Raw genomic sequence first — 23789 nt, forward strand, 5'->3', positions numbered from 1 at the left:
ATCGTCGGCCAGAAGTGGTTAAATTAAATTTGGTTCTGCCACGAGGAAAGTGCAGAGCCTAGGAGAAGTGCTGTCCTTGCTGTTGGTGATGCCACTTGCTGTTGTGCTGGTTTGCCGGTGTTTTTTTTTCATCCTAGCTTAAATACATGACCGATTTAAAATTCCTGCAGTGCAGCTCTCCAGGGGTACCAGATTTCAGCTGGCTTCTCACATTCTTGTTGGCTGGGGGAGAGCTGCACTGGCCTTTTGCTCAGTGCCTCATTGGTGATGCAAGTGCTTGGAATAATTTTTAATTTCTCTTGCATTTGAAGTTGTTTTATTTCTTTTTACTTCTGCATCTCCTACAGCAGACCAGGAGCATCTTGGGATGGGATAGCAAATCCCATTGAGAGTGGCCCTAGAATTCAGACAGAGCAAAATGATGAATACAGTCACATTCTCTCATCTTGCCAGGAACAGCAACTCACAGCAGCTGCTTCTGCCTCTGTGCTTGTGACAGCCAAAGATGCTTGGAGATTGAGGTTGTAGATTCCTCATTTTGGGGTAAACTCTAAAGCCTGAGAAAATTGTGTAGATTTGAGGCTATCATTCCACTAGCTAGAGCAGATGAGTACGGAGCTTCTTGTCCTGGTTTTTACTGTGTTTTACCTGTGTATCCCTCACTGTATCTTTAGTGCTTTGGAATTTGGATTTTGCTGGGTTGATGAGACAACTCTTCCTATCAGTTGGATAGAGGCTATTTGGAGGGATGCTGAGATCACAGTGGATTATAGGAGTGCAGATTTGGAAGCCACAATTTTGTTCAGATAGTTCACATGACTTCTGTATTCACAACAAGTTTGCCTAGCTGAAACAGATATCTTGGCCTTAGTTGGGCGAACATAAGCTACAGTGAGATCTCAGTCCACAGGTTCGGTGCATTTTGTAACTGAGAGAATTTTACGGTTATCCTTGTGATGCAAAAGTCTGCCTTCAGCCTGACCCTGACTGGATTTGCAGCAGAAATCCTCATGGGAGACATGCATGCGTAATATGTCATGCAAAACAGGGCTTACCGAGTGCTGCCCTGCTTTAGGGGCACAAAAAAGTGCCTCCCATTCAACTGACTTACTTTCTAGAAAAATGTAATGTGTGGTACAAAGATGAAAGGAGAGCCTGGAATTCCTGTAGTGAGGTGCCTATGGGGTAAGAGCATCTTGTGGATTTCAGTGTATTAGTGTCTGAGCTTTGAGGCATTTTTAAAACTTGTTCTGCCATTCTTTTGAGGCTGCCTTCACAGGATTGGGGTAACCGCCTGATAACAAACGGGTAAAGTTTTGTAAACCAGGGACCAAGGGATTTTTTCTCCTGAGAGCCATGGAGGAAGAATTATTAGCATTGTTGAGGGACTGTGGGAAGAGCTTTAAGATACACAAAATCAGCTTTAATGGAATTACTTCTGCAATTAAAGGTAACAATGCATAAACAGCTGTAGGATTCTGACTTTTTGGCCCATGAGGATGGTTTGATTTTTTTCTGCTGACAGTGCCGATTTAATAAATATTCATGTTCATTAATCCTCTTTTTTTGAATCATACATGTCATATCTGTATTTCCTGATGGGTAAATGCTTTAGTCATGATACTGCTTGGGTTACTATTTTACTTATGGAGAAGAAAGCTTTTAAGGCTGCACTTGCTGTTTTAGTAGCATGTTTTTGGCTGTTTGAGTTAAACAGCCTCAGGATGGGTGCAGAGGGAGATCTTCCAGCCTACCCAGAAATACTGAGGTTGCTGAAGTCATGTTAGCTGGGTGGAAGGACTGGGAATGGTACTAAGTGTGCAGGAAACAGGAAACCTGCTGTTCTGGTTGGCTGTTTTAATTTGATTAATAAAAAATGTAATGTGTTTTGTTGTGATTACAATGAGGACTCTTAATTTTGTTATTGAATCTTGAGTCATTTTAGTATAGTTTGTCATTCTTAATTAATTCAGGCTTTGAGTTTGCATGAATACCAGTTTCCATGTTTTTTAGCAACTTTAATTTAGGCGCAAATGAAAACTTTGACACTTCATCACCCTGCCCTGGAGCTGCTGATGGGCTCTTTGTGCCTGAATTCAGCTGTGACTTTGCAGCAGAGGAGTCTTCTGGTTTTGGCAGAGCATCCAAGCCTCTCACTGTTGTGCCGTGCAGAGCCCTCCACATCCTCTGAACTGGGTCCATGTGTCCTGTTCTGGTTTAGCCTCTTCTTAGCTGGCTTAATAAGGCCATGAATAAACATCCTCTCTGTAGCTAACTTTGACTGGAGGACAAGCCCGTGCCCCTCAGCAGGTCATCCCACTCTTGTCTGCTGAATTAGCCTTTTCCTGTATGGGCTGTATTCTGGTAGTTCACTTGGCAGTAAATAAACTGGGATAGTAAAAGTCTCTGTTAGCTCTGCAAAATCAGTAGAAATAAGTGCAGGTGGGAGAAGTTATCAGCAAGCCTGACCTCTGCCATATGCTTGCTCCTGTTGTCACCACTCCTCTAAACATGCTGCTGAGCTGGTAAGCTTACCCGGGAGTTTCCTCGGAATGAAATATTTTAGGGGTGACGGGCTTTAAGTGAAGCCAGGAGTTTGTTTTCTTCCAATAGCTCTTCTGGCAGAAGCAGAAGAGGGACTGTAGAGGACAAGGTGGTTGTCCTGTCTACCATCACTGCAAAACCTTTTTAAGGTGCTTCTATCAGCATGGCCCAGAGCTAGCTCCAAAGGGCAGTCAAGCCTTCCAATGTTTGCCTATGCAGATAAAGCCTAGTCTTTAGGAAACGCCTTTAGCCTGATCAGAGTCTTTTGATGGAAACTAATCAGAAGTTCAAAGGAAAGGACTGTTTCCTCCTTCTTGTTGTCTCCTTTTCCAATGTTTTTGTTCCTGCTGTACTCCTCAAATGGCTTTCTCAGTGGATGATGCAATTAGGAGATGCTTGCAAGCTTTCAGCAAATAGATAGGTCAGAAATTGAATTGCTCCATTTAGGCTCCATCAGTCCTTCCCAAGTGGAGTGCAATTATTTGTGCCTTGTTGTGATGTTTGCATTTCTATAAAAAGCCCCACAGGCAGATTCAAATAGTTCAGGAAGTCCCTCTTATCTGTAATAAAAAGAAATTCCGGAATAGGCACTGGGATTTGGTTTTAGCTGGATTCATAGGAGCTTCCTGAGTTCTGCTGTCATTATTACATATTTAATGTTAATTCCTGCCTTTGCCAAGAAAGGCTATTCCTGCATAGGAAAGACGGCTTTAATGAACAAATAATTTCTTGTGCTTTCTAGTAGCTCAGTTGTGAGTATCCATTGAAGCAAGCTGTCTGTTTGATGGGTTTTATGCTTTTCATGAGGAAGAGTAATCTGCTTTGGATAGTTTCTTAAAACAGTCAGTTCTTGGTGTGGCAGGAAAGTATTAACTAAAGCAGCAGCCATGAGGTCTGTCTGGTTCATACACCTGGAAGAGACACTGTAGGTCAAAAGAAAATTCTTTTGTGCTTGGTCTTTGTCTCATGGGATAATGGAAATACCATTATATGGTATATATTCTCTCATCCTAATTATGGTTCCGAGGTTTTAAGGTTACTGCTGTATGGATTAAGTGTTTTTTATTTCCAGTTGAGTGTAGCCCAATAAATTCCAGTGTAGCTGGTGTCAGCTATCTTCCAGCTACTCTCCCAAGCTTTTTTCTTTGTGCATTGTCAGCTGCCATTTTTTGGTTATGCAACTCACACAGCCAAGAGATATTTGGAAAACTTAAAATGAGAGTGCTGGAGATCTAGACTGTTTGCTTGCAGTGAAGCATGGGAGAGGGAAAGGACTCTGTGATTCCCAGGCAAGTGTGGGCATGGCAAGGAGACATGGCCTCCCCTTGTTATGTGCTTCAGGCAAAAAGAAGGGGCTTGAGGTAGACAATATCAGCTTTAGAAAATTCTTCCTGAAAAAAACACACTGAAAGACTAAAGTGCTGGAGATGCTGAGTTTATTTTTTTTCAGGCTCTTTTGTCTCATTGTACTTTAGGTCTTGTATGAAATTCCAGCAAGGGCTCTATGCTGCAGAGTGCTAGAATTTCTGAAACAAAAAGGTCTTAATAAAATTGTTTGCTGACATCTTCATCAACCACCAGAGGCAAATAGAAGTCTGGTTCTCTAAGGAGGGTGTATTTTCTTATCCCTCTTGTATTCTGCTTGTGCCCAGCACTCTGAACCAAGCTCTTGGAATGCTTTGCCTTCCTCAGTGGCAAGTACTTTGACACAGACGAAGTGAAGATGAACAGGGAGCAACCAGTGCTCCCCAGACTTGCTATGTGTTCTTGTCTCAACTTGAAGCAGAGCAGTCCTGGGCCTCTCTAAACCAACCTTTTTCTTAGCTGCAGGGTTTATGATCTACCAAAATCAAACAAGCCAAGCAGTAATGGTCCCCCACACAAACCTGTGTTGGGTTCACTTGTGTGTGTAACTTCACAGCTGTCGGACACTGCCATAAGGCACTTTGCTGTGACAGATGGGGCTGCTTCCTACCTGAGCAAACAAGGTTGCTGCTTTTTGCCTGGAAACCTGTTAAGTGAGGCAGAAAAGACTCAGTGTAGTGGGATTTTGTATCATTGTGGACATCATGAACTTGTGGCCCAGGGCCAGGTGCACTGTAGCAGGGATAGTCTCTTTGTTCTGTAGGTCTGTTTTTTTTCTGTTAGCCTTTGCTTGTGTCATTCATCTGGGAAAAAATAAACTGAGAGGCTTACTGTCTCCATCACTAGTGATACCAAGAAAATCCCTGCACAATGCTGCCTGAGGACCTGAGACTGAGCTCAGCAAATCAGCTTTAACCACGTGGAGTTCAGCTTTCTTGGGTTTTTCTGACTGAGGCAGTGCAATATGTTGTGTACAAGCAGCCAGGGCTCAGGTTAGAAGGATCAATTGGTGTAAAATATTTTTAGTCAGAAATGAAAATCAGAGAAAAACTTACAGGAGACTTTCTAGCTGAATAATTAAATATAGACCCAGAGAATGCAGTGTATGAGCTGTGCTGTGTAGTCTTGCTTGGAAAGGTTCCTCTGCACTGGCTGGAGTGGCTGACTTGCATTCTGTTGGAACTCCAACTTGCCTGCTGTTTCTGGCCACCTCAACTGCTCCAACACCTGCTTCTCACCCCCCTGCTCATCTGCTGTCACAGTTGTACCCCACTGTATAGTCTTACCTGCTCTGAGCTTGTCCCTGTATGCTGTTGGTGCCATGTGAGAAATATCAAGTGCAGGGTTGTTTCCAGACATGGAATAAACTGTGGGTGGTCCCATTGTAATCTAGGTACTGAGTCTTCCAAGTAGGTGTTTAAATAGTAACCCAAGATTCAGCTGTTAGTTTCAACATGGTCAGTTTGCTGTAAAGTGATAGATACCATATTTGGTCATCTTCTGGTCCTGTACACATTTCTTCCTTGTGTACATTTTAGTTCTTTAATAATCCTTTGATATCTACAGCTCTCCAACCGTGCATCAACCACATTGTTTAGCTCTTCCTGGCTCCCTGGATCTAGTAGTTATGTTTGGGATTTTTTTTAATTAGACCTTCCAAGTATTGCTCTAAGCTACAGTGAGAGGAGAAGCTCCAAGTGTTTTATGTGTTCTTGATCATCATCGATCGACCTGAAGTGAAGCAAAGAAAGATGGTGAAATGGCTGTGAGCTGAGGTGCAGACCTTAGAGTGCAGCCGGCACAAGGAGGAGCATTTAATGTAGGTCTGAGGACAGATGCTTAGCATGTTGTAATGTGGAGGTATATTATGTTAGCAATGTATGCCCCTGTAATACAGTGAATTGTCTGCGTGGGATATGGCTGAGTGTATTTAATCAGCCCTGTAAAAAGAGTGTGAAGGAAGCAGCATTGGGGCTTAAAGGGCAACTTTGTGCTTCAGTTGGTGCTGCCCTTGGGCTCTTATCTGCTGGCCTGAGTTAGAGTACTAATGGCCTTCGAATTGCAGTTTTGGCTTGGAAACTCCTTAGGGAGCTTGCTCCTGAATGTTCTACTCTAATTTTCATAAAATTGGTTTCAAAATCTCTGAAAATAATGGTGAGAAGCAAATATGTTGCTTTTTGTACAGAGGGCTTAGAAGCTGCTGCGGAAATGTCTGGTGGTGGTATGACAATCCAGCCTAAATTCACTAAAGCTGTAATTTGAAATTAGTCTAAAACACAGGTTTAAGATTCTGGAGAATTCCAAAGTAGAAGTCTGTTTTGGGATGGCAATAAGCAGAAAAAATTAAAAAGACAGTGATGATCTGGAGGTGAAGCTGTGCACTGCCACTTTACCTTTTTTTCTGGTTCTGAGTCTTTGTTACCAGAGTGCTTGAGTTCACTAAAGCAAGAGAAAACCATCTGCTGTTAGTTAGCAGGGTGAGCTATCCCTGTGAAGGATTTGAGGAGCTCTACTGGCCTCATGTGATGAGTGCTGGGGATGGGGAAGGAGTGGGAGGGAGTCATGGAGAACACATCACTGAATCATCCACGCTGATTTTAATGTGCCAGTGTGCCATTGTGCCATGATGTTATCATCCTGTTCCCTCTCCATGGTCTGCTGAGCCAGCTTTGAATGTAGTGCTGTTGAAGTGACTTTGGCCTTGAATTCTAAACAAGAGGAAGGCTGGCAGAGAGATACTGTGGACAGAACTTCCTTTAATGGTGACAATTCTTTGGATTGATCTTGTTCTTGAAACAGGGAAGGCTGTATGAGTTGGCAGTGAGGGGCATGTCAGTGATTTCAGCCTTTCTGTCTCCCCATAACCCTTCCCTAGGAAGGTAACCTCTCAATGTCCAATGACGCCTCCCCGACAGCCATCCAGAGGTCTTAATAGCTGAGCAATTTTATGCTTAAACTTTATTTGGTCTTGGAGGGATGAAATCACTCACTATTTTCTCTTTAGATAAGCAAAGCTGCTATTGAGCTGTGATAGGTACATGAAGAAGCTTTTTGGGTACCTGGTATTCAGTGAAGTACTTGCTGTGGGGCTACAGGGCAGTTTCACCTTGGGCTGCTTTGTCTATCCCACTTTCCCTGGGGCAGGAAGCAAAGACTTCAGATGGGAGAGAGTGAACAGCGTGGTGATCACCAAATAGTTTAGTGAAACTACCTGGAGTTCAGCTGGAAATGCAAAAACTAACATCTTTCAGTAGTTGTTGTGCTCTGGCCTGGATGGCTCGGGTGGTGAGCTGAGCTCCAAAGTTGTTGATTTTGAGCTGCTGTGGAGTCTCACTGGGGAGTAGCAAAGTTTTCTGTTTTAAGGTGTCTCCTGATACAAGGTACATCTTGTACTCTGGATGAGAAATAAAATAGCCACTGCAGCTGGCCCAGAGGGCTCTGTTACCCTGGTCTTGCCAGGGCACATGGCACCAACACCAAAGTGGAGTTGGGCCTCCAGGACCTGCACATGGTGCACCCTTGGTGAAGGCAGAGGAGGGCATGCAGTTAATTCCTATTGCTTTGCTCAAGCCTGTGCTGTTTGGAACAGTAGTTATTTCTTCAAGAAAGAGCATGTGGGTAGTCAGAGAACAAATTTGTCATGGAGCTGCCAGCAGTGTAGCTTTCTTGCCCTTCAAATTCTGGCTGGACCTGGCTTAAATCCAGAGGTTTTACAGGCTGCAGAGATTTAAGGGACTTTAGATGAATTAACAATATTGTCCAGAAATTACCATTTTGGGTCTGTTTCTTATGGTAGGAATCTGTACTGCTTTGCCTATAGATCTGTAGCTGTAAACCCTGCTGAATGGGGTGGCTGTTTGTCCTGGGAAAGGCAAATGTGAACTGTGACATGAAGAGCTTTAACAGTGAGATGTGTCTGTGCTAGAGCTTGGACTGCTCTGTTGACCCTCTGGGAAGTGTGGTCTTTCATTAGGACAGGCAGTATGTGGGCCCATGGACACAAAGCAGTATTGGGGTGGCTGACTGTGAAAACTGGGTGCTGCTACCAAGGGCATTCAGCCAGCCCCTTCTTGGGTGCAGCTCTGTTGTAGCAGAGGTCTTTGTGCTGCTCAAGATGCAGGACAAGATTGGGCTTCATCTTTCAACTTCACACCTTGCTAAGCTGTGAGAGAAGATGGGAAAAGGAATGAACAGCTGAGAGATGTAATCCTCACTTTTACTGTGCTTCAGGCAATAATTGATCCATGATGCTTTTATTTTTTAGATTAAAACCTGTTGCTGACTAAACTTGTTTTGCAGTTTGTTAGCCATTGGGCACAGCTTTTTGTCTCTTGCACATCTCCTGCCAAGGTCCTGCTGGCCTCAACCTTGGCTACAGTTCTACGCTCAATAGTGCTGAAAATAAACAAGGGACAAGGTCCAAGCTGTGGCAGTTCCTTGGAAGGGAAATGCTCTTGCAGGGTGCTGCTCTCCTGGAATCTTTTCTGCCCTTTGATGTCATTTTGTATTCCTCCTGGTAAGGCAAAGCCTTGACCCCTCTACCTCTCATGTGGTGGGTGCCTCAGGAGGTGCTTTGTTTGTGTAACATGTTTCCAGCTGGAAAAGCATCTAATTTTGGGTATCTGGAAACTGTGACTGTGCAGTTACCTGTGAAAACTCAGTACATATGTGCTGAATAGTCATAAAAATGCAAAGCCTGGGGTTATGATGGGATCTTTATGACTGACAGCATAAAAATATAATAAATGAGACTTGTCTGCCTCAACCTAGAGCTGGTGTTTACTCCTAAGTCTGCTAAAAAGGGGCTGTCTGTTGTCTTGTAAGAACCCTGAGATCTGTTCCTTGGTTATAGAGGAGTTGATAGGAACAGAGGTGGCATGGAAAATATTTAGTGGTTGTATTACCAGCTCAGAAGGAGTGGGTACCTACACCAAGAACAGATCAGACTTTTTTGTGTGGCCTTTTAAAGAAAGACACAAAAAAAGGGAAAGAAGGGGAAAGAAGGACAGTGAAATGAGAAGCAGGCTTACCAAAAAGGGGAAGTTGTATCCCAGCAAGAAGACTAAAAAAAACTATCTATTTCAGCAGATTGCATGTAAAATCAAAATGAGGTGGGCTAGATTAAGACTTTCGAGGAGTGAATTTGCCAGGTATGATTAACTTTGAAATGCATTGAAGCCTTTTGGAAACTGGAAGCAGAAGAGATCAAAGTGTGAGAGGCGCAGAAAATAAGCTATCACAAAAAAATCTAAACCATTTTTGGCCGTCTTGACTCCTGTGGAGGAGCTTCGCAAACTTCAGGCTTCCTACAGAAGAACTGTCGGACAAGTTGTCTCACATGGTACATCAGTAGAAATAGCTTTAGAGCAAATAGAGGAACTGACAAGAAACTAAGGAGCAGATAGCATTTACTCAAGAGTGCCAAAGGATCCTAAATCTGAAATTGCTGAGATACTTTCATGTGTATCCTGCTACTAAAGTGCCCTTGGTATCATATAAATTGGTGGTGGCAAATGCAATAGCATTTTCAAAAGTTGAGAGTCTTGAGGAAATTGGGGAAGTGACTCAGTATTTGTCCAGGTGCACTGCTAGGGAAGGGCTGTGAAGAGTATTCAGGGTTCCATGGACTGTTGAGTCTGACCCCTGTGCCTAAGTCTCTGCAATGAAGAACAAGTTTGCTGAAGGCATGGCCAAGCACAGCTGCTTGGAGCAGTGTTAGAAAGGCTATTGTAAAGGCAAGCCCTGCCTCTGCCTCACCGACCTGCTGGGGGTTGATGAGCATTCTGGGAGCAGGACCACTAGGCTTCATGTGTCTGTGTTTTCAAACAGCCTTTGGCAAGTTTCTCTGCCAAAGGCTTTGAGGAAAGAGTCGTCATGGAGTAAGGGTCTTGTTATGGACCAAGAGCTGGTGAACGCATTGACTGCAAAGGGTAGGGCTTGCTGGTCATTTTTCAGCCTGGGGAAACTCAGCAGTAAGGCTCGAGAAACTGGTGCTGGGAGTGTTTTGCACCTTATCGGTAACCTCAGGTATAGAGGGGTGCAGGGACATACCCAGGTTTGCAAAGGATCCTCAGTTTCTTCAGTGGGTTGAATAGCTCACTGAAGATGAGGAAATCCATAAGAACCTCACAGAACTGAGGAAGTGGACTGATATGTGACAGATAAGCTTTAGTGCAGGAAAACATGGTGAAAAGGGAAAAATTACCTGTACTGGACCTGTTTGATACTCAGCCTGGAACTCGCGGTTATAGCTTGAGAAGGAGGTTGGAATCATTGACAGTTCTCTAAAATCATCAGTTCTGTTTGCCAAAGAAACCAATCAGTTTTGGTCACCATCAGCAAGGGAGTTAATACCGAAGCAAAGGGCATCAATGTGACCCTCTTTAACACTTTGTTCATATCTTGGAGACTGCATGCTGTTCTGATGTCTGCATTGTGAGAAGGACAGTGGTGTTAAGAGAGACTGCAGTGAAGATAATTAAAATTACTAAAGGACAGAGCAGCTGCCTTATGATGAGAGAATGTAAAATTTGTGATTCCTTGGTTTGGAAGTCTTCCATAGCAAGATCAAAGTATGCAAAATCATGAAGGTAATAGAATCAGAGAATGGTTTGGGTTGGAAAGGATCTTAAAGATTACCTACTTCCAACCCCCTGCCATGTACAAGGAGATCTTTCACCAGGCCAGGTTGCTCAGAGCTCCATTCAGCCTGACCTTGAACAACTCAGGGAACGGGCATCCATGATTATTCTGGGCAAACCCATTCCAGTGCCTCACCACCCTCGTAGCAAAGAAATAACTAATCTAAACCTACTCTCAGTTTGAATCCATTCCTCTTTGTCCTGTCACTACATGCTCTTGTAAAACGTTCCTGTCCATCTTTCTTGTAAGCACCCCTTAGGAACTGGAAGACTGCAATTATGCCACCCCTAAGCATCCTATTTTCCAGACTGAACAAGCCCAATTCTCTCAGCCTTTCCTCCTAAGAGAGTTGCTCCATCCCCCTGAACTACCTGGTGGCCTCCTCTGGACTGGCTCCACCAGGTCTGTCTGGCACTGAGGATTCCAGAGCTGGATGCAGCACTGGATGCAGGTGGGACCCCATCTGAGGGGACTAGAGGGGCAGAATCCCCTCCCTTGACCTGCTGCCCACACTTCCTTTGATGCAGCCCAGGACATGGTTGGTTTCTGGGTGCCAGCACACATGGCTGGACGTGTGCAGCCTCTCATCCACCAGCACCCCCAAATCCTTCTCATCAGGGCTGCTCTTGATCTGTTCCTGCCCTTGTCTGGATCAATACTGGGACTGATACCCAGTCCAGGTGCAGCACCAACATCTGTCCTTGTTAAACCTCAGGAGATTCTCATGGGCCATTTCTCAAGCTTGTCCAGGTCCCTCTGGATGGCCCTGTCCTTCAGGTGTGTCATCTGCAAACCTGCTGAGGGTACACTTGTTCCCTTCATGTACAACACTGGTCCCAGTACGGACCCCTGAGGGACCCCACTTTTCACGAATGTCCATTGGGACTCTGAGCTATTGAACACTACTCTCTGGATGCAACTGTCCAACCACTTTCATATCCATCTAACAGTCCACTCATCAAGTTCATCTCTCTCCAATTTAGAGAGCAGGATGTAGTGGGGATCTGTGTCAAAGGCTTTATGGAAGTCCATATAAATGACATCTCTGTCCCCTCCCTTGTCTTCTGAGCTATGCCATTGTGCAAGGCCACTGGGTTGGTCAGGGAGGACTTGCCCTTGGTAAAGCTGTGCTGGCTGTCCTGAATCATGCCCATGTCCTTAGCAGAGCTTCCAGGAGTGTCTGTTTCATCATCTTCCCAGGCACAGGGGTGAGGCTGACAGGCTGGTAGTTCCCAGGGTCCTCCTTTGTATCTTTTAAAATTTGTGGACAGTGCTTCCCCTTTCTATGGATAAGTTGAATTTTTTCTACCAAGTCTTGTGGCCCTAGAACTATAGGCACTTGGTGAAATCTGAAGGAGATTGGTTTATAGCAGATAGGAGGAAGGCTGTTTATTTTACACAGTCTGTGATCAACTTCTGATTTCAATGTTCTTGGGGGTCGTGGATACAAAAGGCATCATCAGGTTGAAAAAGTATTTGGGTAAACTTACAGACAGTCTGAAATAGTTACTAGGAAGAACAGCTAGCCATCTGTCTTTAGCAGCTGTAATACATGTGTGGGTTCTTGAGCAATGAGGAGGAAGATGGAGAAAGGGCATGACCAGGCTTACGTGTTTTGTTTAACAAACCTCTTTGAGTGTCTCACCTGTAGGCAGAATGGAAGGGGCACTTGGTTTTATCAAAAGTGCATGTCTTGCACTTCAGTGTTTCCAGAAACCAGCAGTAAGTGGGAACATAAATGGGTGTGACATGTTGGGGAAGAGCCAATATGGCTTTTGTAGACCAAAACTCAGCAATTTGACTCCACTGGTACTTGGAAGTTATTTCCAAGTACATGGCAGGGGTGATCAAGTAGAGTGGTCTCATGGACCTCACTGAAATGTTTCAGCACAGGATATCAAGGAAAAGTCCATCATGGGTGAATAAATGGTTAAAAGAGTGGGCTGCAAAGATGAGGAGTAGATGGTCAGACTTTACAGGGGAGGGAAGTCCTGGGGAAGCCAAACTGGGATCTCTGCTGCTCACAGTGTACCTGATCTAGAAATGGGGGTGAAAGTAAGTGGCTGGGGAAGAGCAAATGAGGGAAGAAATCCTGAGCACTGAAATTCAGGAATGAGTTGAGGGTAACAGATGGTTCTGGAAAGTATCAGCACTCTCTAGGTGCTCAGTGCTTGGCAGGGCTACAGGAAGGGAAGAGGAGGCTGGGAACTGTGAAGAGGAAAGCAAAGGACAGAATAGCACAGCATCATTGTGGTCTGCTGTCATGTTGGATGTTGAACGTCAGGTCATCCCATCTTGGAAGAGGCCTTGCTTTAAGTGCCTCTTCAGTTATTTGCTCTTATTTTTTTTATCAGTAGCAAATAATGTGTATTGGGTACATAGTGTTTGGCAGATTAAGACTGTCTAGATGGATATTGAATAAAAAGTGAAGTTGAATGAGGTCCAGTTTCTGCCCCAGTCCATCAACCATGCCATTGCAGAAGGACAGAGAGTGGTGCCTGCTTTAATGTCTTCCTGAATTTGTCTCTGTCGTGGTTTGACACGGAAAAAGAATTTTCTCGGAAGGAAGAGGTCGATTTGGATATTGACCAAATGAAGGTGGGCATGCCTCTGAGAACACAGAGGGGTTAAAAGCAGAATTCCCAGGAGAACTCGCTCTCTTTGGTTCCGGTCAGCGGTCAGTGCAGGACTCTCCCCTGCCTGGCGATGAGCTGGGTGGGGGAGGGGAAAAGCCATGTGGCATTTGGAGGTAGGCCCAAGAGTGGAGGGACTGGACCAGACCTGGCCCCCTGCAGATGGAAGGGTGGAGAAATTTGGGATGTCTCCGTCCCCCCCCCCCCACAGAGTCGAGAGAAAGAGAGAGAGAGAGAGAGAGACAGCGGTGATTTTGTCGGTGATTTTGTCAGCAGTACGCCGTGGGGAAGGAGAGGAGGGGGGGGGGGGGGGCCCTGCAAGGTGCCCAGCCGCCTGTGGGAGTTGGAGCCTGGGCAGTGAGCCATCCTTGGGAGTCGGGACTTTTAACCCTTCCTTGAGAAAATGAAACCTTTGTGAAATTTTTCTCCTCCTTGGTTTGAAAGAGAGGAAGAGAGACAGCTTGGACCCTGGGATGTTGGAAGGAGAAATTCTAGGTGGGAGGAGATGATGAAGTGGCTTTTTGGCTGGACTTTTTCTTGGTAGCCACAGACTGAACCGATTTTCTCCTCCAAGAGAGAGACTATTTTCGGAGTATGCCGGTGAGCCAAAGAGACCATGCTTCAGCTGGGAAAGGACAGAAGTGGAGCGAACAGAGAAAAGTCGGGGAGGTTTGTGGTGGTGCCCCCTATCTTCAGAGAAGAAGAGAAGAAGATCTCTGTTCTTGGACCCTCGGCCCCAGGGGAAAATGGGGGGGACTGTGGTCCCAAAAATGAAAAACTGAACTGTTGTTTTTTTCCCCTCTTGGCAGGGCATCCTTGAAAGGAAAAATCCTAAAAGCAGTCTGTCCATCCATGCATTGGTGGTGAGAGCACTGTGCATGGAAAAGAGAGGGTCACCATGGCAAACTTTTTCTCCAGGCAGTGCCATGAGTGACATGGAAGCACAGGGTGTGGCAGCTGTGTTTCTTGGGGGGTCTGTGGCACAGGAGAGGCTCCTCTCTCCCTCGATGGACTGAGTATCAATTGTCTGGAGGGTGGAAACCTGATTGGGGTCCAGGTTGTGTCTCACTGTGGTTTGTTGGAGTCGGGTGGTGGGAGGAGGAATGCTTTGGAAGGTTTTCATTTTGAATTTTGTGTGCTTTTTCCTTTCTTTTTTTTCTTTTATAGTAGCATAGTATCAGTAGCTTAATAAAGTTTTTTCCCTTGTTATTAAGCTTGGGCCTGCTTTTGCTCTGTTCTTGATCGCATTTCACAGCATTCAATTGAGAGATTTCGTTTTCATGGGGGCACTGGCATTGTGTTAGCATCAAACCATGACAGTCTCTTTTTTGCTATTTTCTTTTCCACTGTTGAAAGTGAAAAGTTCAGTTTTGGACTGAACACAAGCTAATAAATATGTGGGTTTTGGTGGGAAGAAACAAAAGGAACTTGTTTTGGGCACCAAATCGAGAAGTGTATTGTTCTCACCCCACTGTTCACTGTTACCATGTATAGCAATTACTACCATGGCAACACGTTTTCAGGAATGAGCCAAGATCTTCCAGGGCTGCAACATAACTTCTGATACTTGCTCCTTGTTATGCTATTAATAACTGTGTTTCCCCCTATCGTAGCCAGGAAGCTGCTTCTTCCTCATGGGCAAAGTGCAAGGAATAAGCTCATTTTAAATAATTGTGGGGAGAAGTGACACTGCAGATTTCCTGGGTTTTTTTTGTTCTGGAAATCCTGTCTAGTGCTGCCAGCTCTGCAGCCACCCACTGCACTGACTCTTTTGTGCCATTTATGAGAAAATCATGTCTCAATTTTCTTTTTAATTCAGTTTCTTTTTCTTTTTCCTTTCTCCTCCTTCCTTTAAACCAGGACAAACAGATGATACATATTTACTCCTCCAGCTATGTGAAGTAGCTTAAGTGTTTATCTCAGACTGACTTGGTGAAAGGGAGAATCTTGTGCAAATCAGACATGATCTGGGCCAGGCTCTGATGTACAGGATTTCTTTACTTATCTCCTGGTTATTCAAAGAAGATAAACTCTGAGTATTTAAAATTGCAGTTCAACTGTTCTTGGCACTAGTTGAATTCTGTGGTGTTTAAAACCCCAGAGTGCATTAGCATGCCTGCATGAATCCGGTTTGAGTTGGAACTGTGTCAAAAATACCATCACCTGTGTGGTTTTTTGGAACCTTTTAAAGAGCTCTGGAAAAGGTGAAACCTGGGCTTTTGCTTAAAAGGGTGGTTCCACTTAAGCCTGAGCATCTGTGGAGAGCTGTGATGGGTTTGAACCAGGGTCATGAGTCTGTCCCCAGCTCTGGTTCTAGGTGTACACAAGTCACAGTTCTCCAGTTTCATCCCTCTAGAGGAAGAAGTTGTTTTGCCAGACCAGTCTCCTCTCATCTGGGGAGTCCACTTTTCTTCTGCTGAGGTGTAGATATTAACTGTATGTCGTAGGTTGATAAGGAAGTGAATTTTCATGGGAAATTATAGTCAAACCAATCAATGGTCAGCTTTGAATATTGACACCTGGTGTGACCACTGAAGACATTGGACATGCCTCTGAGACATAGCGGGTTAAAAGCGGAGAGCTCCCATGGGAAGGCTCCTTTTTGGTTCTGGTCAGTGAAGAGAGCAGGCCTGCCGTGCCCAACCACGGGCTGGGTGGAGGAGCGGCAGCCATGCGGCTGTGGCTGAGGGAGGCTGGAGCCCCAGAGAGAGAAGGGGGGAAGGGGGGTGAGGGGAATGGAACCTGGTCAGCCCCTGCAGGACAGAAGGGTGGAGAAACACTGAGATGTCCCGCACAGGCCCCCCAGAGGGAGAGAGAGAAAGAGAGAGCCCGTTCCACCTGGAAAGTTCCACCTGGAAATTTGATATTTGCCAGCAGTACTCACGAAGAGGAGGAAGAGAAGAGGAGAGGGAAGGTGGTGGGAGTTTGGCAGCCTGCTGTGAGATCTCAGCTGTCCTGGGAGACTTTTAACCCTTTCTGGGCAAAGAAAGTTTTGTGAAACACTACTCCTCCTCGATTTGAAAGAGAAGAGAAACAGTCTGGGACCTGAGATGTTAGAAGAAGAAATCCTAGTTGGGAGGAGATGATGGAGTAGCTTTGGCTGGACTTTCCTTGTATAGCTATAGACTGAACCAATTTCTCCTGTAACACAGACTGCATTCTAGGGGGATGTGATGACTTGAGCCAAGAGAGTGACAGGAGTGGGAGTGACATCATGTGCAGGAGTGAAATGAACAGAGAAAAGATGAGGAGGATGTGATGATGCCCTCTGTCTTCAGGGAAGAAGATCTCTGTTCTCCAGACCCTCGGCCCCGTGGGAGGAGAAAATGGGGGGGAACTGTTGTCCCAAAATGAGAAGCTGTTGTTCTTTGGTCCTTGGCAAAGCATCCTTAAAGAAGCTGTATGAGCAGTCTGTTCATGCACGGTGGAGAGCACTGTGACATGGCAAGGAGAGTGTCACACTGGTAGATTTTCTCCGGGCAGTGCCATGTGTGACATGGAAACACAAGAGGTTGCAATTGTGTTTGCTGAGGGAGCCTATGGTACAAGAGAGACTCCTCTCTCCCTTGGTGAACTGAGACTTGATTATCTGAGGGGTGGTAACTTGATCGGGAATCCAGGGTTTTGTCTCACTGTGTTTTGTTGGAAATTGGGTGGGGGGAGGAGGAATGTATTAGGAGGTTTGCATTCTGAATTCTCTGTGTTCCTTTTATTATAGTTGTAGGTTAATAAAGTTCTTTATTTTTAAGCTTGAACCTTCTCTGCTCTGTTTCTGGTCACATCTCACAGCAGTCATTTGAAAAAAATATATTTTCATGGGTGCACTGGCATTGTGTTAGCATCAAACCATGACACTGTACAACCCTCTCTCCCTTTCCTCACCAACTTGAAAGGTTTTTTTTAGCAGTCTTGAAACTTGCAGCTTTGGATGTCACTGTCATTGATACTGAACTTTCCCTGATCTCCCTGACCTGCTGGAATGATAGCCTACTGTCATTAACTGAAAGAAAAAAGTACAGTGAAAACAGGGAATTCTTTATCCTTCCGACCTCCTTGGAGAGGCTGAAGAAATGAGCATATACCCTGCAAAAGGTTTGTCCAAAGCAAGGAGTAATTGTGATGTCCACAGTTGCTCTCCCCGTTTCTTGGGAGCAGTCTGTTCAAGGTAGTACGTCCAGACATGCAGCCTAGGGCTGAGTCTTCCTGGGGAGGCATCATGTGCTATGCAGGACTGCCTCCTTCTGCAGCCCAGCTGGTTTTTCCTGAGCATCTCCAAGAAACAACTGAGTCTTTGGTGACTGATGTTATTTGCCATAGCTGCCTTCTTCTGGACTCTTGGGAATCATAGAATATGCTGAGTTGGATGGGACTTGTTGGGGTCACTGAGTCTACAACCTCCTGGCCCTGCATAGGACACCCTAGTTATCCCACCCTGTGCCTGAGAGCATTGTCCAAATGCTTCTTGAGCTCAGATGGGCTTGGTGCTGCAAGTGGTACCCTGGGGAGCCTGTTTGAGTGCTCAGCCACCTATTGGGTGAAAAACTTTCCTGATATCCAACCGAAACCTCCTCCAACTTCATGCTCTTTCCTCAAGCCGTGTTACTGGTCACAAGAGAGAAGAGATTGGTACTGGCCCCTCCACATCATCTCATGAAGGAGAAGTAGTTGAAGACCACAATGAGGTCTCCCCCTGGTTAATCCCACCTTTGTTTCTATGACATGGTGAAAGCAAAGGCAAATTTGGGGCTTTAACTAATTGTGCTTTATTTTGTGAAGTTTTACATCTGTGAGATTGAAGAGATGTTCAGTTTTAAAAAAGATGTGACTGCATTTTAAGGCAAGGTCAAACATCTCAGTCTTTCTTTCTCATTGAATCAAGCCCGAGGTTGTTAATGACAAAGCACTGAAACTATAGATAATTAGTACTTTGGTTTACTTGGAGTTCAAGGTGTTACTGTAGTCACTGCTGGTCTTGCAGATGCAAGTGTGTAGCAGACAAAGAAGAGGCTGAAATACAGCTCACAGGATGTGACTCCTACTCACACTGTAATGTTGTAGAGACAATGAGGAAAAGAATGTGAGTTTGGGGCAACAATTAAGTGTGCCTTTCCTTTTGGAGGAAGCTTTTTTCATGGTTTATTACCTCAGAATAAAAAACAAGATAAAATAGTCAAATATGGCCTGTGTTTTTCATCCCAAACTAAGAATTCACATAGGGATAGGTGAGCTTTCCAGAGCTGGAGCTGTGCATAGAGCAGGGACCCATGTGCTTCCCTGTGGGGCAGGCATGCAGGAGGGGAGGCTTTGGGGCCGCAGGAGGGACCAATGCTCTGGGTCCAGTGCATTGGCTTTGCAACATCCTGACTCCGTTGTGTCTGATGTGCTTGTTGTTCAGCAATTCCTGTAGACAAAATAAATGGAAGGACCTCTTTTCCATGATATATTTATTTTCCTTGCTTACTGTTTTATAAAGAGCTTATGAACTTTGTACCCTAACCCCTACCCCTAAACCACTATCTCTCCTTCTTTGCCAGAGGAAATTGGTGTGCTTTGGGCTGGAGAAAATTATGACACTGAAGTGGCTCCTCTGCACAGGGTCCTGTTGGGATGAGCTTCCTGATGGCATCTCACAGGACGGCAGAGAGTTGTTTGTATGCAGACTGTTATTCCTTTGACTTGCTGCCAACTCCTGATCCTGTTCTTTCCTTTGACTTGCAACCAAATTCCTCTGCTAGCCTGGTGTTGTAGTGGTAAACCTGAGTCACACATAACAAGCTTGGACAGCTAATACTTTCAAGAGCTTCACTGCATCTGTTCTCTCATGATATTTTTCTACAGAATTGGCAGACAGCTGCAGTTGGAGTTCTTGCTGAAGAACGAATAACTCTAAAGAAGTTATGATGAAGTACTCTTATATTTGTTTTGTGCTTTTAGCCCACAGTGTTTTGTGGACCCTGCTATCTGAGGAATGACTTGGTACCTTGCTATCCGTGGCTATGTTGTGCATGAGTTTTCAAGGGACTCTGTTTTTCAGCTCATAAATGACTGGTAGCCCTTCAAATGAGCAGAGACACAGGGCCATTATTTTGCTAATGTCACACTTCTGGGAACTTAGCTGCCTCAGATATGTAGCTTTGCTGAGTGGTGCTTGAAAACATTATGCTCTGTGATCTGGCTGTTTGTAGGGCATCGTCTGTTGGCACCTGGGGTGCTGGGGTGACACAGTCCAGCTGTGCATGGTCTGGCAGTGCAGGTTCTCCACCCTGTAATTACAGTTTCATCTTCTGTTCCTGACCACTGCCAGCTGATGTTCTGCCTTTAGAAAAGCTATGATTGTCATGATTTTTTTTGGTGGTCTGGTGCAATTATTTTAGATCAGAGGTCTTGAGAGGTCCTTAAGTCCCAAGACCTGAGTGCTCTCACTAGCACTCTCCTGGGTTTCCCTTTGCTGGTGCTGGAAGTTTCTTTTCTGTTCCTGTCTTCCTCCTCTTCACTCTCTGACACTGTTCAGAAATCTGTGTAAATGTTTTATTGTCATTACTCAGTGTTCCCTTCTGCAGAAAAAAACCATCCCTGTGTATGATGCAAATGAGCCTTGGTAGCTGGCTATTTACTTTGTTCTGTTCTGGCTGCTGTGGGCTCTCTCTTCCCTTCAGTGAAGATGGCATAGTAATGGTTGTTCTTTTGTCCTCCTGTATGGGGAAACTATGCTGCACTGCAGTGTGTTTATGTCTGTGCAGTTCCTGGCATTGTGTCACCAAGCCCAGGATGATCCGTATACAGAAGTGACGAAGATCAGTCACTGCTGAGTCCTGCTCCTTCCACAGTGTGCAGGTTGTGGGTTGCTCCCAAGGTCCTGGAGCAATTGCTGGGTTTATGTGGTAATGTGGCTTTTCTAAAACAACTTCTGATTGTAGCACCTCCTATTCCCAGACTGCTTTGTTTGGCATGTACTGTCTGAGGAGGCAGCTGCTGTGTTGGGCCCCTGGCTGCAAGGGCTTCATGGCAATGCTGGGAGGAATCCCTGAAATCAGGAGTGGTGACATAGGAGGCGGAGAAGAGTAAATCTCAGTCTTGAAGCAGCTGGGGAGCAAGCTAGATAAATCAAGATCTTTGTCAGTAATTATAGGATGACAGGGCAGTGGCTGCTGCTGCGTCCTTGAAATAGCAGGGATATCATTGATGTGACATTACTTGCTTTGGCTCAGGGAGAACACTTGGTGTATGCTGCTTTCCCAGGGCTCTGGGCTCTTGTCCTACGTAATTTTGGCAGGTACAACTTCTTCACCTCATTCCTGCAGTTTAAAAGCATGATGCTCTTCACCCAGGGTGCAATTTTGTTGGCATTGGGAAATGTCATCCTGCTTCAGGTTCAGTTTACTTCTGTTCAACAGCTGCCAAGAGGTATTGGGGTCTTACAGGTCTGTGGAGCCATGTTCAGCTTTCTGTCACTGACAAGGGTTTCAATCAGCAGGTAGTGCTAAGAGGTGCTGGGGCTCATTGAGAAGACGGGAGACTTAGGGGTTCTATCTCCATCCTTTCCTTTTGTTTGTATGTATCCTCCTTAAAAAAACACAAACAGCCCAGGCTTGATTTTAGAGTTTCATTCATGCTGGGAGGCTCTTAGCTGCTTTGAGTACCATTGTGGGCAGATCCTGTATGACCTGGTGCCTGCATACACTCTCAGAAGAGGATGAAGCTCAGGTCTGCTTCAGCTGGCATCATGTATCTTAGATTGGTGTGTCCCAGGAAGATATGGAGAAAGTAGATCTATTACCTTGGGTACCTGCCTGTAGAGATTTACACTCCTGGAAGGATGTGGCTGGTGTATCTGGTGATGACTTTACAAGAGCCCTGCTGCCCCCTTTGGTGGGACCCTGTACAGGTGGGATGACCATGGTGATGCTCATCAAGCCGTGCTTGCAGTGTGCCTGCACAAATCCTCCCTGAAACCAGGGGCATCACCATGGGAGCAAATGGGAAGGCATCAGGTTGCCTCCTTGGGGCTGAGCCCAATATGCTGCCATGGGGGAGCACCAGGGGTGGAAGGTAAGCAGTATGCATCCCAGCCGTGGTAATAATTTGTTGATGAACTGGCAGGTTGTCCTGTAATGCCTTTACCTAAGCAACTGTGAAATAATTTCCTCTCTAGAATATTGATAAAATTGAAGTTTTCCCATTTAAATCCTGTCTGTTGGGGACAAAGTCTAGTTATTAGCATGTTGAGGTGGGATGCAGTCACTATCAGGTGCAGTGGTGCTAGTATTGGTCCCAATCCTGGTTTCAGTCTTGCGACAGACCTGACAATGTGTCCTGGGATTGATGCAGCCTAAGGCTGTGCAGGTAGGAAGCCAGCACCGAGCTGTGCCATGTCTCAGCTCCCTGCCAAGGCACCTTGTGTCCCCTGGGCAGGGACCATCCTTCTGGCACCGAGCTTCCCTCCACAGCTGCCTGCCTTCCAGCAGCTGTAGTTTAGATGCAGCTGTGGATGCACACAGCACATTTTGGAAGGAGAGGGGACGAAGACTGCCAGTTTTTTTTTTTCTTCTGCAATTTGTTCTTAAGTTCTCAGCCCCTTAAAAGGAAAAATAACTCTGCTTAAGCTTTCATTGAGCTTAGGAGGTGCCACTTCATCTGGGGCAAACCAGAGCTTTGGGGAGGCTGTTTAAGTACTGGAGTTTTGAGCTTGTGCTCTGGCCTGCAGAATGAAAACTCCAGCCATAATGGCACAAGAGACCCAAGGTATGCTATGACAGCAGCTTGAGGGCTGGACAGGGTGTCAAGGCAGGTCCCATAGCCCAAGGAAACTAGCTCACTTCTCTGCTGTGGCCTGGGGCTCAAACTCCACAAATGATTTTGCTCCTCAGCATGTGAAACTCATGGGCTGGCTGGGACAGATAGGCAGGAGGGGCTGCCTGCCAGATATGTGTCTCTGGCCAGCCTGTGGATCATTGCAAAGAGTAGAGGGAAGCATTTGGAACTTTCTTGATGCTGAATGGTTTTTGACATGTCTTTTGCCTCCTACTGAGGCTGCAGTGGCCACAGCTGGTCTCTAGCCATAACACAGGCCAAAGTGCTCACCGTCAATGACAATTTGGGGACAGAGAGAAGTGAGAGGCCCTTGGCCTCCAGGGAAACGGCAGGTAGCTCTCTGGTGAAGACCTGTACCTGGTTTGCATTGCCAAGATTTTTTTAACAGGAGTGGATTTTACTGCCCCTCCTGCCCTCAGGTTCAGTTTCCTTTAGTGTTGGTCTGCTGGTCGCCAGGCAGTCCCCTGGTGCCTGTGTCTCCAGTACATATCGTCCTTCTGCTCAGTGTCCATCCAGCAAGTGCTTTGTGTTTTGTCTCAAAGCCGTTAAAACAGGGATGTTTTCTGTCCCTTGGTCTTCCCTCTGTTGCAGAATTGCCCATCCTGTGATGGGGGGCTGAAGGATGGGGCGGGGATGAGAAGCAGTTCAAGCCCTTCTGTCTTCCCCTCCCTTGGGGTGCTCTCGTTGTAGCTCCAGGGAGTTATTTCAGGACTCAAATCACTCCAAACCTAGTGGACAACACTCAGCACAGAGCGGATAATAAAGAAACATGAAGGTTTGTGTGGGAGTGTCTGTGCTGCCTTCCCTCCTCCCTACTGACATACAGAGCTCTAAGATGTCTGTGCATCCATCCCACCCAAGGTTCAGGTACTGGTCTTGGGCTGTTGGGCCTTATGCCTTTGAGACTGTTCTGGACTTTATTTTAAACTGATTATCATTGTGGCATGGCTTGTCATAGTGTCTCTCCTTCGTTATGCCCTTCCTCTCTCCTTTTGCAGAGACCCCAAGACATCTCATCTGTGTCCTAAAAGTCCTTTTTTCTTACTTCTGTCTCTCTGAGACAGGATATTGGGGGAATTTGCTGGTAATTTTGGTGTCGCCCTAACCTGCTCCTGTGGACTGAGCTACCCCTTTGCTGTCTGTTCTGCTCTGGATTTGGGGTAAATCAAGAGGCTAACAGCAGCAAGATGGAGCCAGCAATGCTGGTACCTGGGCTGGGGGAAAGTTTGGGAAAGCTAGGAAAGAGGCAAGAGCTGACAGAGTCCAAGCAACCAGAAAGCCACCAAGTTTCCCGTCTGACATCATCTTTGAAAATACCACCTAGCAGAAGGCTTTTGGCTTTGGTTTTGTTTGTTTTGTTGTTTTGTTTCCTTTTTCATTAAAAACACCAAAGTAATAAGATGTTTTTTGTGATAAGACCTTTTCCAGGCTCTCTTGTATCACTAACCCACCCAAACTATGGTGTTATTCTCTCTTTTCTATGAAATGTGATGCCAGGCTGGGCTCTGCTTTCAGAGGCCTGCCCCCGTTCTGCTCTTGCTGGAGCTAAGCATATGTGCTTAGACTTTGAGCAATCAGCATTTGTTCTGGATTTTCGCAGTGTGGTCTGTCTTTGGCAAAGCAGAGGTTGGTTTGTTTGCATAGTGCTTATTTTCAGGAGCAGGAGAATTTTATGAACAGCCTGACATTATTTTTGTTCTCTATAACTTTTGTTAGAAGGAGGCATGGGTATTCAAAAGAAGTTATAATGTGTATATGTGTGGGTGTGTGTGTGTGTGTAGGAGGGAGGTGTTT

General features: G+C 45.6%; 1 protein-coding gene and 1 long non-coding RNA gene across 4 annotated transcripts in view; both read left to right on the forward strand.

The window, feature by feature from the left end:
* The window catches only part of LOC100217539 (rho GTPase-activating protein 39), a 61822-nt gene that overhangs the window by 1289 nt on the left and 36744 nt on the right, over nt 1-23789 (forward strand). The gene's annotated exons all lie outside the window — the stretch shown is intronic.
* LOC140680346 (uncharacterized) lies at nt 8-14397 on the forward strand. The gene is made up of 2 exons (XR_012051517.1): nt 8-13300; nt 13759-14397. It is a non-coding gene; the product is annotated as an uncharacterized lncRNA (long non-coding RNA).

The sequence above is a fragment of the Taeniopygia guttata genome, chromosome 20, assembly GCF_048771995.1.
Source record: "Taeniopygia guttata chromosome 20, bTaeGut7.mat, whole genome shotgun sequence".
NCBI classification, from domain to species: Eukaryota; Metazoa; Chordata; class Aves; order Passeriformes; family Estrildidae; genus Taeniopygia; species Taeniopygia guttata.